Consider the following 18,807-nt stretch of genomic DNA (forward strand, 5'->3'; position numbering starts at 1 on the left):
CAGACCTAATATCTATCTGTGGTGCAAATTTGCTCAGAATCTGTGAAGTAGTTTTGATGTAATCCTTCAAAGCATTTATAAAGTGAAATCCTGAGCCAGAATCCGGATCACCTCCAAAATCCAGTGGAGTCTTCCAGACCTAATATCTATCTGTGGTGAAAAGTTGATCAAAATCCGTGCAGTAGTTATGAGATAATCCTGCTAACAGACAGACAAATAAATATCCAAACGCTGATGATTTTAGGAGCTCCTTGGCGGGTGTAATAACGTGTCTAACTTCATCATCATCAGATGGCACAAAATAAATTAATAAATGAATAAGAAGCTCTGGCTCCGCCCACTCAACGTGATCGCACTTTGAATGAATGTAAAACCCATAAAGCAGACAGGCTGATTGTTTGTTTGGGAAGAAACATTTACAAATGTCCTGTAACAGGTTAAAATAGCTTTAAGGACAAAATATTTTATTTTGGTTTTATTTTGAAATCGTGAACTGCTCCGTTTCTGAGTGCTGCTGGGACAGCCAATCAGAGAGCGGGAAAAAAGAGCGGCAGAGGGCGACGGACGGAGAAAAAACACAACAAAAACGAAGAATTACGCCAACAAAGACAAACCAACCCGTAATCTTTTACTCTACTGGTTTGGACGAAGTTTGGTTATGGGTTTTTTTTTCATGTTGAACGAAAATTTGGTGAGTTGAAACTTTTTTCCCCTCCTTCCATTTTTTTAAATTTTATTATTATTTATACTGAACAGCTGTCTGTGTGTCCTTTTATTTAATTATGTATATGTCTCGGACATGAAGGAGTGAACGCTGATCTGTATATGTTACTGGACAGCTCATTGGTCCACACACTCCATACAAACCGCTGAAGCAAGCTGGCGGCCATCTTGCCACTCCCAAGTTATGCTGCCCGCACATAGACGGTTTATTAGAATGTCAGAAATGTAACCTTCATCCCTCCTAATCTGTGTCTGCCATGATTGGCTATTTGATTTATTTCCTTTCTTTTTTTGAGTATTTTGACACATTCTCCCCTTCTATTCTTAATTACTCAGATCTCACTGGGACAAATACTCAATTCTAAACATTATGATTCTTTAATCAAAGTTCATACAGGTCTTGTGAACTCATCAGCAAATCTATCTATCTATCTATCTATCTATCTATCTATCTATCTATCTATCTATCTATCTATCTATCTATCTATCTATCTATCTATCTATCTATCTATCTATCTATCTATCTATCTATCTATCTATCTATCATCTATCTATCTATCTATCTATCTATCTATCTATCTATCTATCTATCTATCTATCTATCTATCTATCTATCTATCATCTATCTATCTATCTATCTATCTATCTATCTATCTATCTATCTGTGTGTGTGTGTTGTATAAGGTGGATGGATAGCAAAAGTCATGATGGATAATATAGCAATGGTGTTTTTTTAATAGTTGCACTGAAAAAATAAAACACCACTTAAGTAGCTACAGGACAGTTTATTTTCCCTTTGCAATGACAATATTTATTCATTACGCATGAGTTTCAGCCTAATATTAGTAATAAAGCTCGTAGTAACAACACGTAAAGCTCCAAAACTATGGACAAGTAGACCTAATAAATGTAATAAAAATAATTCATCCAACACACAAGCCACACCGTCTCTGCCTATATGCTGGAATAAGGGATAGAACTCTTCAAATTATTGTTCATTACTTTCTATTTCAATCATACTCACAGGTGAAATGTTCGTCCACAGCCTCTGAACTGGCGATTTGCTCAGTTTATAGCTGCACATGAAGGTATTTTTTTTTTTTACAAAATCACAAAGAAAAAAGTTGCGTGCGCCTGGTTAAAGATCATAGTCTAGTGCCAAAATGAGGAAGGTGTTTTACTTATAGAATTACAGGCATTTTTGAGTAAAAGTTGGCAAATAGTGTTACTTTGTCAATTTGGGTGTGCTGATTCCAAATCTGCCATTTGCCAAACTATCTGTCCTCTGATGACCTTGAGAGGTCATTGAACATTGTACCTGTTGACCGGACCAGAAATCCCACTTTGAGCATGTACGAGGTCTGTTAGAAAAGTATCAGACCTTTGTATTTTTTTTTCAAAAACCATATGGATTTGAATCACACGTGATTCAAATCCATATGGTTCAAATCCATATTCAAATCCAAAGCCTCTACTGGTGGTTGGCTCTCACTGCGGTATTGTATCACTTCCTGTTCCGGAGCACAGCAGTGTTTTTCTGTATCTGTTAGCTGTTTAATCTGCGCAGTTAGATTGATCTAGTTATCTAGATTACGATTTGTTTCCCAGTGTAATCTCCACGTGCCTTAACTAAAGCACTCCTTCTGCTGAATCACCTCTAAATTATTTACACATTATTCACTTTGCGTGTTTTTAGGAATCCGCTAGCTTAGCGCAGCTACTAGCTCTTAGCCGATTTAGCATGGCGGCTTCTCCTGTCTCTCCCGCACTTTTCTGCTCTGGGTGTGAAATGTTTAGTTATTCCTCGGCCTCCTTTAGCAGTAACGGTACTTGTAATAAGTGTAGCTTATTCGTAGCTTTGGAGGCCAGGCTGGGCGAATTGGAGACTCGGCTCCGCACCGTGGAAAATTCTACAGCTAGCCAGGCCCCTGTAGTCGGTGCGGACCAAGGTAGCTTAGCCGCCGTTAGTTTCCCTCTGGCAGATCCCGAGCAGCCGGGGAAAGCAGGCCGACTGGGTGACTGTGAGGAGGAAGCGTAGTTCTAAACAGAAGCCCCGTGTACACCGCCAACCCGTTCACATTTCTAACCGTTTTTCCCCACTCGACGACACACCCGCTGAGGAACAAACTCTGATTATTGGCGACTCTGTTTTGAGAAATGTGAAGTTAGCGACACCAGCAACCATAGTCAGTTGTCTTCCGGGGGCCAGAGCAGGCGACATTGAAGGAAATTTGAAACTGCTGGCTAAGGCTAAGCGTAAATTTGGTAAGATTGTAATTCACGTCGGCAGTAATGACACCCGGTTACGCCAATCGGAGGTCACTAAAATTAACATTAAATCGGTGTGTAACTTTGCAAAAACAATGTCGGACGCTGTAGTTTTCTCTGGGCCCCTCCCCAATCGGACCGGGAGTGACATGTTTAGCCGCATGTTCTCCTTGAATTGCTGGCTGTCTGAGTGGTGTCCAAAAAATGAGGTGGGCTTCATAGATAATTGGCAAAGCTTCTGGGGAAAACCTGGTCTTGTTAGGAGAGACGGCATCCATCCCACTTTGGATGGAGCAGCTCTCGTTTCTAGAAATCTGGCCAATTTTCTTAAATCCTCCAAACCATGACTATCCAGGGTTGGGACCAGGAAGCAGAGTTGTAGTCTTACACACCTCTCTGCAGCTTCTCTCCCCCTGCCATCCCCTCATTACCCCATCCCCGTAGAGACGGTGCCTGCTCCCAGACCACCAATAACCAGCAAAAATCTATTTAAGCATAAAAATTCAAAAAGAAAAAATAATATAGCACCTTCAACTGCACCACAGACTAAAACAGTTAAATGTGGTCTATTAAACATTAGGTCTCTCTCTTCTAAGTCCCTGTTAGTAAATGATATAATAATTGATCAACATATTGATTTATTCTGCCTTACAGAAACCTGGTTACAGCAGGATGAATATGTTAGTTTAAATGAGTCAACACCCCCGAGTCACACTAACTGTCAGAATGCTCGTAGCACGGGCCGAGGGGGAGGATTAGCAGCAATCTTTCATTCCAGCTTATTAATTAATCAAAAACCCAGACAGAGCTTTAATTCATTTGAAAGCTTGACTCTTAGTCTTGTCCATCCAAATTTGAAGTCCCAAAAACCAGTTTTATTTGTTATTATCTATCGTCCACCTGGTTGTTACTGTGAGTTTCTCTGTGAATTTTCAGACCTTTTGTCTGACTTAGTGCTTAGCTCAGATAAGATAATTACAGTGGGCGATTTTAACATCCACACAGATGCTGAGAATGACAGCCTCAACACTGCATTTAATCTATTATTAGACTCTATTGGCTTTGCTCAAAATGTAAATGAGTCCACCCACCACTTTAATCATATCTTAGATCTTGTTCTGACTTATGGTATGGAAATTGAAGACTTAACAGTATTCCCTGAAAACTCCCTTCTGTCTGATCATTTCTTAATAACATTTACATTTACTCTGATGGGCTACCCAGCAGTGGGGAATAAGTTTCATTACACTAGAAGTCTTTCAGAAAGCGCTGTAACTAGATTTAAGAATATGATTCCTTCTTTATGTTCTCTAATGCCATATACCAACACAGTGCAGAGTAGCTACCTAAACTCTGTAAGTGAGATAGAGTATCTCGTCAATAGTTTTACATCCTCATTGAAGACAACTTTGGATGCTGTAGCTCCTCTGAAAAAGAGAGCTTTAAATCAGAAGTGCCTGACTCCGTGGTATAACTCACAAACTCGTAGCTTAAAGCAGATAACCCGTAAATTGGAGAGGAAATGGCGTCTCACTAATTTAGAAGATCTTCACTTAGCCTGGAAAAAGAGTCTGTTGAGTATCTGAGTATTCCATTAACTTTAACTAGTAATGACTTCATGACTTTCTTTGCTAACAAAATTTTAACTATTAGAGAAAAAATTACTCATAACCATCCCAAAGACGTATCATTATCTTTGGCTGCTTTCAGTGATGCCGGTATTTGGTTAGACTCTTTCTCTCCAATTGTTCTGTCTGAGTTATTTTCATTAGTTACTTCATCCAAACCATCAACATGTTTATTAGACCCCATTCCTACCAGGCTGCTCAAGGAAGCCCTTCCATTATTTAATGCTTCGATCTTAAATATGATCAATCTATCTTTGTTAGTTGGCTATGTACCACAGGCTTTTAAGGTGGCAGTAATTAAACCATTACTTAAAAAGCCATCACTTGACCCAGCTATCTTAGCTAATTATAGGCCAATCTCCAACCTTCCTTTTCTCTCAAAAATTCTTGAAAGGGTAGTTGTAAAACAGCTAACTGATCATCTGCAGAGGAATGGTCTATTTGAAGAGTTTCAGTCAGGTTTTAGAATTCATCATAGTACAGAAACAGCATTAGTGAAGGTTACAAATGATCTTCTTATGGTCTCGGACAGTGGACTCATCTCTGTGCTTGTTCTGTTAGACCTCAGTGCTGCTTTTGATACTGTTGACCATAAAATTTTATTACAGAGATTAGAGCATGCCATAGGTATTAAAGGCACTGCGCTGCGGTGGTTTGAATCATATTTGTCTAATAGATTACAATTTGTTCATGTAAATGGGGAATCTTCTTCACAGACTAAAGTTAATTATGGAGTTCCACAAGGTTCTGTGCTAAGACCAATTTTATTCACTTTATACATGCTTCCCTTAGGCAGTATTATTAGACGGTATTGCTTAAATTTTCATTGTTACGCAGATGATACCCAGCTTTATCTATCCATGAAGCCAGAGGACACACACCAATTAGCTAAACTGCAGGATTGTCTTACAGACATAAAGACATGGATGACCTCTAATTTCCTGCTTTTAAACTCAGATAAAACTGAAGTTATTGTACTTGGCCCCACAAATCTTAGAAACATGGTGTCTAACCAGATCCTTACTCTGGATGGCATTACCCTGACCTCTAGTAATACTGTGAGAAATCTTGGAGTCATTTTTGATCAGGATATGTCATTCAAAGCGCATATTAAACAAATATGTAGGACTGCTTTTTTGCATTTACGCAATATCTCTAAAATTAGAAAGGTCTTGTCTCAGAGTGATGCTGAAAAACTAATTCATGCATTTATTTCCTCTAGGCTGGACTATTGTAATTCATTATTATCAGGTTGTCCTAAAAGTTCCCTAAAAAGCCTTCAGTTAATTCAAAATGCTGCAGCTAGAGTACTAACGGGGACTAGAAGGAGAGAGCATATCTCACCCATATTGGCCTCTCTTCATTGGCTTCCTGTTAATTCTAGAATAGAATTTAAAATTCTTCTTCTTACTTATAAGGTTTTGAATAATCAGGTCCCATCTTATCTTAGGGACCTCGTAGTACCATATCACCCCAATAGAGCGCTTCGCTCTCAGACTGCAGGCTTACTTGTAGTTCCTAGGGTTTGTAAGAGTAGAATGGGAGGCAGAGCCTTCAGCTTTCAGGCTCCTCTCCTGTGGAACCAGCTCCCAATTCAGATCAGGGAGACAGACACCCTCTCTACTTTCAAGATTAGGCTTAAAACTTTCCTTTTTGCTAAAGCTTATAGTTAGGGCTGGATCAGGTGACCCTGAACCATCCCTTAGTTATGCTGCTATAGACGTAGACTGCTGGGGGGTTCCCATAATGCACTGTTTCTTTCTCTTTTTGCTCTGTATGCACCACTCTGCATTTAATCATTAGTGATCGATCTCTGCTCCCCTCCACAGCATGTCTTTTTCCTGGTTCTCTCCCTCAGCCCCAACCAGTCCCAGCAGAAGACTGCCCCTCCCTGAGCCTGGTTCTGCTGGAGGTTTCTTCCTGTTAAAAGGGAGTTTTTCCTTCCCACTGTAGCCAAGTGCTTGCTCACAGGGGGTCGTTTTGACCGTTGGGGTTTTACATAATTATTGTATGGCCTTGCCTTACAATATAAAGCGCCTTGGGGCAACTGTTAAATAAATAAAAAATTGATTGAATTGATTGATTGATTGCATCAGCCAAGCTTGAACCTTCGTGCGCATGTGTGAGTTTTTTCACGTTGCGTCATTCGCCTGTGAGCAGACTTTGTGTGAGCAGTCGTCCACCCCTCTCGTCTGATTTTTATTGCGAATAAAATGTCTGAATGATTTGGAGATTTGCTGCATCAAATTTTTCCAGAAACTGTGAGAGACCTCCAGGTGGACACCATTCAGAAAATTCACATGGCTTTCAGCGACGATTTTATGGGGATTACACAGATGAAGGAGTGCTCCAGCCGGTTTAAAGACCGCCCACAGCGTCTGAGAGCGCGGCGCACTCCGAGCGCCGATCAACAGGCTGAAACAACCAGATCATTTCCAACGTGAAGATTTGTTGATCTGGGATGTCGTCTGACTTCCACAAAAAAGGCAGAAGACGTGGACATCAGCACTTTTTCGACCCATTCCAATGTTACAGGAGTTTTTTTCATGGAAAGAGAAGCGGACGGATGCGCCACGGAGCCATTCATCACGCGGCACAAAACCACAGTGTAGTGACACGGACCCACAACAGGGGGCGCAAATGAACGGTCAATAAATGAGCCAAAAAAGTAACAATTTAATGTTGTGAAGGTGCACAACGAATATACAGACAATCTCAGAATCTGATAACAGTCAATCCACAAAGGTGACGTGTGGGCAGGCTCGAGGATAGAAGACGTCTGTCCTGAGAAGAGCCGGAACCACACAATTTCCGCCGCCACCGAACCTGGTGAATACTGGAGCCGCCAAGTCCCGAATTCCCAGGTGATCACCGTCCCCGACTGTCAGATCTGGTACTGCTGGCGAAGAGCAAAGACAGTCAAGTGTGGGTGTGTGTACACCCCATAACAACAACGGTGGGAATGCCACCTCCACCTCTAATACACACTCGTGCAGCGTCTGTGTAACCACTTATCTGACGGGAAGTAGGACAAACAGTCGCGACCCACGCTGGTCCTCCGGTTAGACAGCTGCAACACAATCAATCAATACAGGCAGAGAAAGTTACCTCCATAGAAGTACGATATCTCGGCGATGAGGTGGAGATGACGTCTGGGTTTTATGGAGTGAGATGATGAAGAATGAGTGACAGCTGTCACTCCCGGCTGTGTCCGTGGCGGCAGCGCCCTCTCGTGCCTGAAGCCCGCACTTCAGGCATGGCGCCCTCTGGTGGTGGGCCAGCAGTACCTCCTCTTCTGGCGGCCCACACAACAGGACCCCCCCCCTCAACCAGGCTTATCGGGGTGTCGACGGTAGAAATCGGCCAGGAGGGCCGGATCCAGGATGAAGCTCCTCTTCACCCAGGAGTGTTCTTCGGGTCCATACCCCTCCCAGTCCACCAGATATTGGAACCCCCGGCCCATTCGACGGACGTCCAGGAGCTGACGCACTGTCCAAGCCAGCTCCCCGTCAATGATCCGGGCAGGAGGCGGCGCCGGACCGGGAGCACAGAGGGGTGAGGTGTGGTGAGGCTTGATCCTGGACACATGAAAGACTGGGTGGATCCGCAGTGATGCCGGGAGTTGGAGCTTCACTGCGGCAGGACTGAGGATTTTGAGGATTCTGTATGGTCCAATATACCTGTCCTTGAGTTTCGGGGAGTCCACCTGGAGGGGGATGTCCTTCGTGGACAGCCACACCTCCTGCTCGGGCTGGTAAGCAGGGGCCGGGGATCGCCGGCGGTCCGCATGGGTCTTCGCCCTCGTCCGGGCCTTCAACAAGGCAGAACGGGCGGAGCGCCACACCCGACGGCACTTCCGCAGGTGGGCCTGGACCCTGGACACCGACCTCTCCCTCCACCATGGGAAACAATGGGGGCTGATACCCCAAACACACCTCAAACGGGGAGAGGCCGGTGGCAGAGGACACCTGGCTGTTATGTGCATACTCGATCCAGGCCAGATGTTCACTCCTGGCCGTTGGGTGTGCAGATGTCACACAGCGCAGGGCTTGCTCCAATTCCTGATTGGCCCGTTCTGCCTGTCCATTGGTCTGCGGGTGATACCCGGAAGAGAGGCTCACAGTGGCCCCCAGTTCCCGGCAGAAGCTCCTCCAGACGTGTGAGGAGAACTGGGGACCACGATCAGAGACGATATCGGTAGGTATGCCATGCATACGGACGACGTGGTGGACCAGGAGGTCTGCTGTCTCCTGGGCTGTTGGGAGCTTCGGGAGGGCCACGAAGTGGGCCGCCTTGGAGAATCGGTCCACTATCGTGAAGATGGTGGTGTTGCCCTGGGACGGCGGGAGGCCCGTGACGAAATCCAGGCCGATATGGGACCAGGGGCGATGAGGCACAGGAAGCGGCTGGAGAAGCCCTTGGGACCTCTTGTGGTCTGCCTTGCCCCTGGCACAGGTGGTGCAGGCCTGAATGTACTCCCGGACGTCGGCCTCCATAGACGCCCACCAGAAGCGCTGCCGGACAACTGCCACGGTCCTTCGCACCCCTGGATGACAGGAGAGCTTGGAACCGTGACAGAAGTCCAAGACTGCAGCTCTGGCCTCTGGTGGGACGTATAGACGATTCTTCGGACCAGTTCCGGGGTCCGGGCTCCGTGCCAGGGCCTCCCAGACGGTCTTCTCCACGTCCCAGGTGAGGGTGGCCACGATAGTGGACTCCGGAATGATGGGCTCCGGTGGATCCGACAGCACAGTTTTGACTTCATCTTCGTGTACCCGGGACATGGCATCCGATCTCTGGTTCTTGGTCAAAACGTCCGAAGAACAGTGACCAGCGGGCTTGCCTGGGGTTCAGCCGCCTGGCGGTCCTGATATACTCCAGGTTCCGATGGTCAGTGAAAACCGTGAATGGCACAGACGCTCCCTCCAACAGGTGTCTCCACTCCTCAAGAGCCTCTTTCACCGCAAGGAGTTCTCGATTGCCGATGTCATAGTTCCGTTCAGCCGGGGTCAACCTGCGAGAAAAGTAGGCACACGGGTGAAGAACCTTATCGGTCTCTCCGCTCTGGGATAGCACGGCTCCTATCCCTGAGTCAGAGGCGTCCACTTCAACCACGAACTGGCGGCTAGGGTCGGGCTGCACCAAAACTGGCGCAGTAGAGAACCGTCGTTTCAACTCCTTGAACGCGGCTTCGCACCGATCCGACCAGGTGAAGGGGACTTTTGGAGAGGTCAGGGCTGTCAGGGGGCTAACTACCTGACTGTAGCCCTTAATGAACCTCCTATAGAAATTAGCGAAGCCGAGGAACTGTTGCAGCTTCCTACGGCTTGTTGGTTTGGGCCAATCTCTCACCGCCGCAACCTTGGCCGGATCAGGGGCGACGGAGTTAGAGGAGATGATAAACCCCAGGAAGGATAAAGACGTGCGGTGAAACTCGCACTTCTCGCCCTTCACAAGCAGTCGGTTCTCTAACAACCGCTGCAGGACCTGACGTACATGCTGGACATGGGTCTCAGGATCCGGAGAAAAGATGAGAATATCGTCGATAAACGAAGACGAATCGGTGCAGGAAGTCCCGCAAGACGTCGTTAACCAAGGCTTGGAACGTCGCGGGGGCGTTGGTGAGGCCGAACGGCATGACCAGGTACTCAAAGTGACCTAACGGGGTGTTAAATGCCGTCTTCCATTCGTCTCCCTTCCGGATCCGAACCAGGTGATACGCATTTCTAAGATCCAGCTTAGTAAAGATTTTCGCTCCATGCAGGGGGGTGAACACAATCCAACAATGGCAACGGGTATCGGTTGCGAACCGTAATCTCATTCAGCCCCCTGTAATCAATGCATGGACGGAGTCCGCCATCTTTCTTGCCCACAAAAAAGAAACCTGCACCCATCGGGGAGGTGGAGTTCCGGATCAGCCCGGCAGCTAATGAGTCCTGGATGTAGGTCTCCATTGATTCGCGCTCAGGTCGTGAGAGGTTGTACAGCCTGCTGGACGGGAACTCAACGCCTGGAACCAAATCAATGGCACAATCGTACGGACGGTGCGGGGGAAGGGTGAGTGCCAGATCCTTGCTGAAGACGTCAGCAAGATCGTGGTACTCAACCGGCACTGCCGTCAGATTGGGAGGGGCTTTGACCTCCTCCTTAGCATGCAAACCGGGAGGAACCGAGGATCCTAAACACACCCGATGGCAGGTTTCGCTCCACTGAACCACTACCCCAGACGGCCAATCAATCCGGGGATTGTGTTTCAACATCCATGGGAAGCCCAAAATCACGCGGGAGGTAGAAGGAGTTACAACAAACTCAATCTCCTCCCGATGGTTTCCAGACACCACCAGAGTTACTGGTTGTGTCTTGTGTGTGATTAAAGGGAGGAGGGTGCCATCTAGTGCCCGCACCTGCAATGGCGAAGGAAGCGCCACCAGAGGGAGCCCTACCTCCCTTGCCCATCTGCTGTCTAGCAGATTCCCTTCTGACCCCGTGTCCACCAGTGCTGGGGCTTGAAGGGTTAAATCCCCGCTCAGGATTGTAACTGGGAGTCGTGTGGCAATCTGTGTGTGTCCCATGTGAATGTTATGACCCCCCCTTAGCCCAGTCTCTAAGGGCGGTTGTTGTCGTTTTGGCCGTTTGGGGCAGTTTTTCTGTATGTGCGCCTTTGAGCTGTAGAGAAAACACTCCCCGCGGACCAGCCTCCTCATTCTGTCATCTGTTCTCGGTTTGGCCCTGTGCGTTTCCCTAGCAACGTCAGCAGGGGGAGCTGTTGCCCCACGGAGCGCTGCGGCTGTGGAGCGTGGGGAGGGCAGTCCCTTTTCGAATCCGGAAGGGAGAGGGACGGCGCGTACCCAGCCACGTCCTTCGCCTCGCTCCCGACAGCGTTCCTCCAACCGATTGTCTAACCGTATAACGAGATCAATAAGCCCATCTAAATCCCGCGGTTCTTCCTCAGCTACCAGATGCTCCTTCAGGACTGATGACAGTCCGTTTATGAAGGCGGCGCGGAGCGCAACGTCATTCCAGCCGGACCTCGCAGCCGCGATGCGGAAGTCGACTGCATATTCGGCTGCGCACCGGCACCCCTGTCGCATTGACAGCAGCATTGTTGAAGCGGTCTCTCCTCTGTTAGGGTGATCAAACACTGTTCTGAACTCCCCCACAAACCCAGTGTATGCTGATAACAACCGTGAGTTCTGTTCCCAGAGCGCCGTAGCCCAGGCGCATGCCTTACCCCGAAGCAAGTTAATAACATAAGCCACCTTGCTGGCCTCAGACGCGTACATCACAGGTCGTTGTGCAAAGACGAGCAAACACTGCATCAGAAAGTCCGTGCACGTCTCCACACAACCCCCGTACGGCTCTGGGGGACTTATGTATGCTTCAGGGGATGGTGGGGGGGTTCGTTGAATGACCAGTGGAATGTTAATATCCGGCACCGGGTCGGCAGGAGGAGGAGCCGCAGCAGCGCTCTAATCGCGCGCTTCCACCTGTGTGGTGAGAGCCTCCATCCTGCGATTAAGGATCACGTTTTGCTCGGACATCAAATCCAGCCGAGCGGTAAAGGCGGTGAGGATTTGCTGCAACTCACAGAGCATGCCTCCTGCAGACGCCTGTGCACCCTGCTCTTCCATTGGCTGTCCAACAGATGGGTGACGCCCCTCGGGATCCATGACGCTGGCTGAGATATCCTGTTGTGAAAGTGTAGTGACATGGACCCACAACAGGGGGCGCAAATGAACGGTCAATAGATGAGCCAAAAAAGTAACAATTTAATGTTGTGAAGGTGCACAACGAATATACAGACAATCTCAGAATCTGATATCAGTCACTCCACAAAGGTGACGTGTGGGCAGGCTCGAGGATAGAAGACGTCTGTCCTGAGAAGAGCCGGAACCACACGATTTCCGCCGCCACCGAACCTGGTGAATACTGGAGCCGCCAAGTCCAGAATTCCCAGGTGATCACCGTCCCCGACTGTCAGATCTGGTACTGCTGGCGAAGAGCAAAGACAGTCAAGTGTGGGTGTGTGTACACCCCGTAACAACAACGGTGGGAATGCCACCTCCACCTCTAATACACACTCGTGCAGCGTCTGTGTAACCACTTATCTGACGGGAAGTAGGACAAACAGTCGCGACCCACGCCGGTCTTTAAACTGGCTGGAGCACTCCTTAATCTGTGTAATCCCCATAAAATCATCCCTGAAAGCCATCTGAATTTTGTGAATGGTGTCCAACTGGAGGTCTCTCACAGTTTCTGAAAAAATTTGATGCAGCAAAGCTCCAAATCGTTCAGACATTTTATTCGCAATAAAAAAAAACGACGAGAGGGGTGGACCACTGCTCACACAAAGCCTGCTCACAGACGAATGACGCAACCGACAGGCGTGAAAAAACTCACGCATGCGCACGAAGGTTCAAGCTTGGCTGATGCAATCACATGTGATTCAAATCCATATGGTTTTTGCAAAAAATAAAAAGTTCTGATACTTTTCTAACAGACCTCGTATTATCAACCTGACCTCATTTAAAATGCACAACATGCTAAGAAAATTGCCCAGTCTTGTAGATTTGAATATTTCAATTTCTAATAACCTACTTTTCAGGATGTCCTTGACCTTTGGTGACCTTGAGAGGTCATTGACCTTTTAGATTGCTCCGTTCAACTTCATTTCACAGAGAGCCTGTTGATTGTCAATTGAAATGTTTTTAATCATTTGTCAAACTGTGTGCCAAGTTTAGATAATCTCTTTTTGTTAATAGAACATTTATGAAAATACCTTACTTGACCTTTGTGACCTTGATTGATTACATAATTAGCCCAGTGGGTATGACTGTTAATTCACGCACAAGTTTGTGTCTATACCCATGTGCAATGAAGTTCTGCAGTTTTTTATATATATATTTAATTATTTCACTTATCAAACATGAAAACACTTATCACTCACAATGAAAACAACCCTGCCAGACAGACGCTTTCCTGTCTTTGCCCATGAACAAAGACCAACTCTGCAAAATGTTGCAACAAAGGATGTGGTACCAGAGAGCATCAGTGATGATGTACTCAAGGCTTGTCAGAAAGGTCAAGATCAGCTGATAGAATTGGTCAGAGACTGAGTCCCTGACGTCCAGGGAAATTGGTACTGATGAAACTATCATTGTTGATGGACAGGCAAATGTTATTGCAATGGGTAAACCATCAAAGGCCAGAACCTTTGGCGATTTGGCTGATATGTTTGTGAACTCCATAATGAACTTGGGGGCATTGTTCAGTCGCATTGATGTTACCTTTGACAGATAGATAGATATAAATATGCATATGTCGCGGACATGAACGAGCGAAGCTTGTCAGCATCTCACCATGTCATTTAGGTTCTTCAGACTTTATTTTGAGTAAATGCTTCAGGGGAGCATTAGCATGGCAAAAACCTTTCAGCCTCTGGGGGGGGGGGGGGGGGGCAGAGCCCCCCTCCCAGCTCCCCCGCATTTTTAAACATTTTTCTTTATTTGCCTCTCACATACTTGGAAAAGCTCCTTGCCATCTAACCATGTCCTTTAGGTCCTTCAGACTTTTTTCAGTAAAATGGTTCTTGCATGGAGCATGAGCATGAATAAAACCTTTCAGCTTCTGGAAGGGCTCTGCCCCCCCTAGTCTCCACCTTTTTAAACATTTTTCTTTTTTGCTTTTCAGCTGACACCCCCAATTACAGCCCTCTTAACCTTCTGCCACTTTAAGCATTTTTTTTATTGTAGATGTAAATTAATGTTCAAAGTGTTCAGCTAGTTGACAGTAGGGCTGTACAATATGGACAAATTATCGTATCTCAATATTGTCATATAAATTGACATGTAAATGTCACTTATATACATGCTGTCCATATTCTTGAGCCGCTTAGGTGGGTAGTGAGAGTTCCCATGGGATAAAAAAGCTTTTCAACCTACCATGTCTGGTTCTCAAGACCAGGCACCTAAGAGGCTCCCCTCACTCTCTCTCTCTTTTTTTTAAAGATAGTTAGGTGTACCTTAGAGTTCCACTTTAGATTTGGAATGTATAATAGAAGATATACCTTGTTGGGAAAGTGAAGTACATGGACCCACGACAGGGGGCGTAAATGAATGGCCAATAGGAAGTCCGAATAAATAACAATTTATTCTGCAAATGTGCACAACAACCAAATACGCTTTTATTCTGTCATTCAGTCTACACAAAAGGTGACGTATGGGCAGGCCCGAGGGTAGGAGACGCCTATCCAGAGAAGAACCGGGACCCACGAGGTTCCACCGCCAACGGAGACCTGCAATACACTGGAGCCGCCAAGTCCTGAGTCTCCAGGTGGCCACTGCTTCCAGCTGTCAGATCCGGTACTGCTGGCAGGAAGAACAGACAGGTTATGGGGTGGGTGTGTGAACACCCAGCAAACAAGTCAGCAAAAACACAGTTCCTTTCTGGTGGGAAAACCTCCACCTCCAATCACAGAAACACAGAGTACGTGCAGTGCCTTATGTAACACTTAACAAGTCTGGAGTGAGGAGTGGAGAACGCCAACTTCTTCTGGTGCCCTAAATGTTGCCCTACTCGTGTCCATAGCTTCGTCAGTAGGGGGAGCTGTGGCCCCACGGAGCGCAGGGGCCGTGAAGCGTGGGGAAGGCGGAGCGCGGTCGGAACCGGAAGGGAGAGGGACGGCGCGTGCCCGGCCACGCCCTTCGTCTCGTTCCCGCCGACGTTCTTCTAACCGGTTGTCCAACCGTATGACAAGATCGATAAGCCCGTCTAAATCCCGCGGTTCGTCCTTAGCCACCAGGTGCTCCTTGAGAACCAAAGACAGTCCGTTTACAAAGGCGGCGCGGAGGGCAGCGTTATTCCAGCCGGATCTCGCAGCCGCGATGCGGAAGTCGACTGCATAAACAGCTGCGCTCCGGCGCCCCTGTCTCATTGACAGTAGCACGGTTGAAGCGGTTTCTCCTCTATTAGGGTGATCGAACACGGTTCTGAGCCCCCTCACAAACCCATCCTATGTCAGAAGGAGCCGTGAATTCTGCTCCCAGAGCGCTGTAGCCCAAGCGCGTGCCTCACTGCGAAGCAGGTTTATGACATAAGCTACTTTACTAGCATCGGTCGCGTACATAACGGGACGCTGTGCGAAGACGAGCGAACACTGCATCAGAAAATCCACGCACGTCTCCACACAGCCTCCGTACGGCTCTGGAGGGCTTATGTATGCTTCCGGGGAAGGAGGGAGAGGTCGTTGAACAACCAGTGGAACGTCAACGTTACGCACAGGATCTACGGGAGGGAGAGCCGCAGCGGCGAGAGCCTCCACCCTGCGGTTCAGGAGGACGTTCTGCTCGGTCATGAAATCCAACCGAGTCGTGAAAGCGGTGAGGATCCGCTGCAACTCACCGATTACCCCTCCCGCGGACGCCTGCGCGTCCTGTTCTTCCATTGGCCGTTCAACAGCCGGTTGACGCCCCTCGGGATCCATGACGCTGGCCGAGATATCCTGTTGGAAAAGTGTAGGAACACGGACCCACAACAGGGGGCGCAAATGAACGGACAATGGAGTAAGTCAAAATAACAACGCTTTACTGTTGTGAATGTGCACAACGAATACAACCAATCACAGCAATGGACAACAGTCAATTCACAAAAGTGTCGTGTGGGCAGGCTCGAAGATAGGAGACGCCTCTCCAAGGTAAGACCGGAACCACACGGCTTCCTCCGCCACAGGACCCCGGGAATACTGGAGCCGCCAAGTCCCGAACTCCCAGGTGGCCACTGCCTCCGCGTGTCGGACCTGGTACTGCTGGCGAGGAGCAAAGAACAGTTAGATGGGGGCGCGTATGCACCCAGGACTCCGAACAGCAGGAAAGGTACCTCCACCTCTCGTTGGAACAGTAATCCAAAAAACTAGCTCAATCCAAAAGATGCACTCTATTTGCTTTGATACGTTACCTCTCTGGTAGAAACGATATCTCGGCAAATGAGGTGGAGATGCCGTCCTGCTGATATACCTCCGTAGTGATTGGGATCAGCTGTCTCCGGTGATGGGTGACAGCTGTCATCCTGGCTGCTCCTGTAAGGCGGCAGCGCCCTCCGGTGCCTGGAGCCCGCACTCCAGGCAGGGCGCCCTCTAGTGGTGGTGGGCCAGCAGTACCTCCTCTTCAGCGGCCCACACAACAGGAAACTTGTCATGCGATGTTCCCCCCACCTTTAGGACAAGTTTCACAATGTGGGTAGGGCTTCTCCTAATAAAAAGAGTGAGCGTGCAGCAATCCTCAGTGCTCTCAGTGGTACTACGTGTATGGGCTGTCTGCACTCCTCGCGAGCTAAATTTGACATTCTGTTTCACTGGTGTTTCTTGACTCTGTTTGTCTTATCAAGGTTTTAAGAATGTTTGGAGGCGAAAAATACCCAACATTGACTGGGGGCTCGTCCCGGGATCTCAACAACACCGGAGGTGTCAGGCGGAGGTCGTCAAGTCCAGACGTAAATCCTTGGCCAAGGTCCGATCGATTGATCGTGTCTGCAGTTGTCGACCGCCGTTGGCATCGTCTGGTTGACGAGATTTTCCCGAAGAAGACAGACAGGAGGTCGAGTCAGTGAGTAGAATTTCTTTGTAACAGTACTGAGTGAGTGGTGATCAGATCACATAAACAGTTAAATTCCGCAAGCGATGACGTAGAATCGTCTGTTAATGAAACACAGTTAAATTCTGCGAGGAGGTCGGACTCCTCTACGATGGCGAGGAACGCACGTAGTTAAATTCCGAAGGAGGGTGCGGACTCCTCTGTTTATATACGTGTACCGGTAGGGAATAAAAGTGTGAAAGTGTAATTCTTTGGACAAAGTAAGTGACAACCGTGTGTGGAAGCAGAGGCAAGTGATTCCGCTTCCTACGGGGAGGTGAAAGGAATCAACCACACGACGGACTGTTAATTGTCACGTCCAAAGAAAGTGAAAACTTCAGATTTAGAACACCCTAGGTGTGCCCCCGTCTGAAGTCCAAATTATAACAAAGAATAATAAAAATGGGGTGAAAGACGTCTAAAAAGAAAGAAAATTTATCAACTGACGACTGGAAATTTATGGAAGCAAAAAATCCAAAAGCAACAAAGAAATTGGAGACCTGGATAAATAAACATGACTTTGACGGACGACTGAACCTGACCAGTATTCAGAAACTGAAGGAGGAGTTAGTTAAAACAGGAACATAAAGGTGATGAGAAAAAGAAGCAGAAAGTAGGGGCAGATTTAGTGGCATTTTGGGAGGAAGAAGCAGAGAACAGACAGAAAGGAGCAGAGAAACGAAGATTAGAGAAAGCAAGGAAAAAGAAAGGGGTAGGTAAGGCAGAGGAAGATGTGATAATTCAACATAAAGAACCTGAACAACCTCAGAAACCACCGACGGCTGGACCGTCGGCAACAATGCATTTGTACCCTCCTCTACCGGAGGATGATGATGTGCCGCCACCGCAGTATGATATGGCAGTGCGACCTAAAGTAAAAAGTGAAAAACAAGAAAAGCCACAAACACGCAGTCAAACAAAAGTGCCTACAGCTCCTCCCATGGAGGAACACAGTGACCAGGAAGGTGCCTATCCTTTGATAGAAGTACCAAATCCTCATGCAGGAACTTCAGGGCACCGATCAACCATGCTCGTATATCGAACATGGAATGCTGATGATATCAAAGCAGCAGTCGACATGATACCATCACCACATGTCGATATTGAAGGATTCATGCAAGATATAGAAAATATTAGAAATTCTTACCACCTCAATGGACCTGAAGTCCAACAGGTATGGATGAAAGCATGTGGCCCTAAATGGAGTCAGGTACGCGGAGACTGGAATCCTGCAGACCAGGATGGCGTACCGTTGCCACATGATGATCCAGTCTTGAAAACACGAGTGGAAGCTATGATTACACGAGCAAAAGGTGTGTTAGGACCAAAAATAAATTATACTGAAATTACCAGGACAACTCAGAAAGAAGGAGAGCCATGGACAGAGTTTAGATGCAGATTTGAGAGTGTATTTAGGGTCCATAGTGGCATATTGCCAGGAACACCAGTGTATGAACAACAATTGAAAAACGCTCTGATCCAACACTCCAACAAGGATATAAAAGCTTGGATACAGAAACATTGGATTGGACTGCCCACAGGCACATTGGAAGAAACACACA

The sequence above is a fragment of the Thalassophryne amazonica genome, chromosome 16 (genome assembly GCF_902500255.1).
Source record: "Thalassophryne amazonica chromosome 16, fThaAma1.1, whole genome shotgun sequence".
NCBI lineage: Eukaryota > Metazoa > Chordata > Actinopteri > Batrachoidiformes > Batrachoididae > Thalassophryne > Thalassophryne amazonica.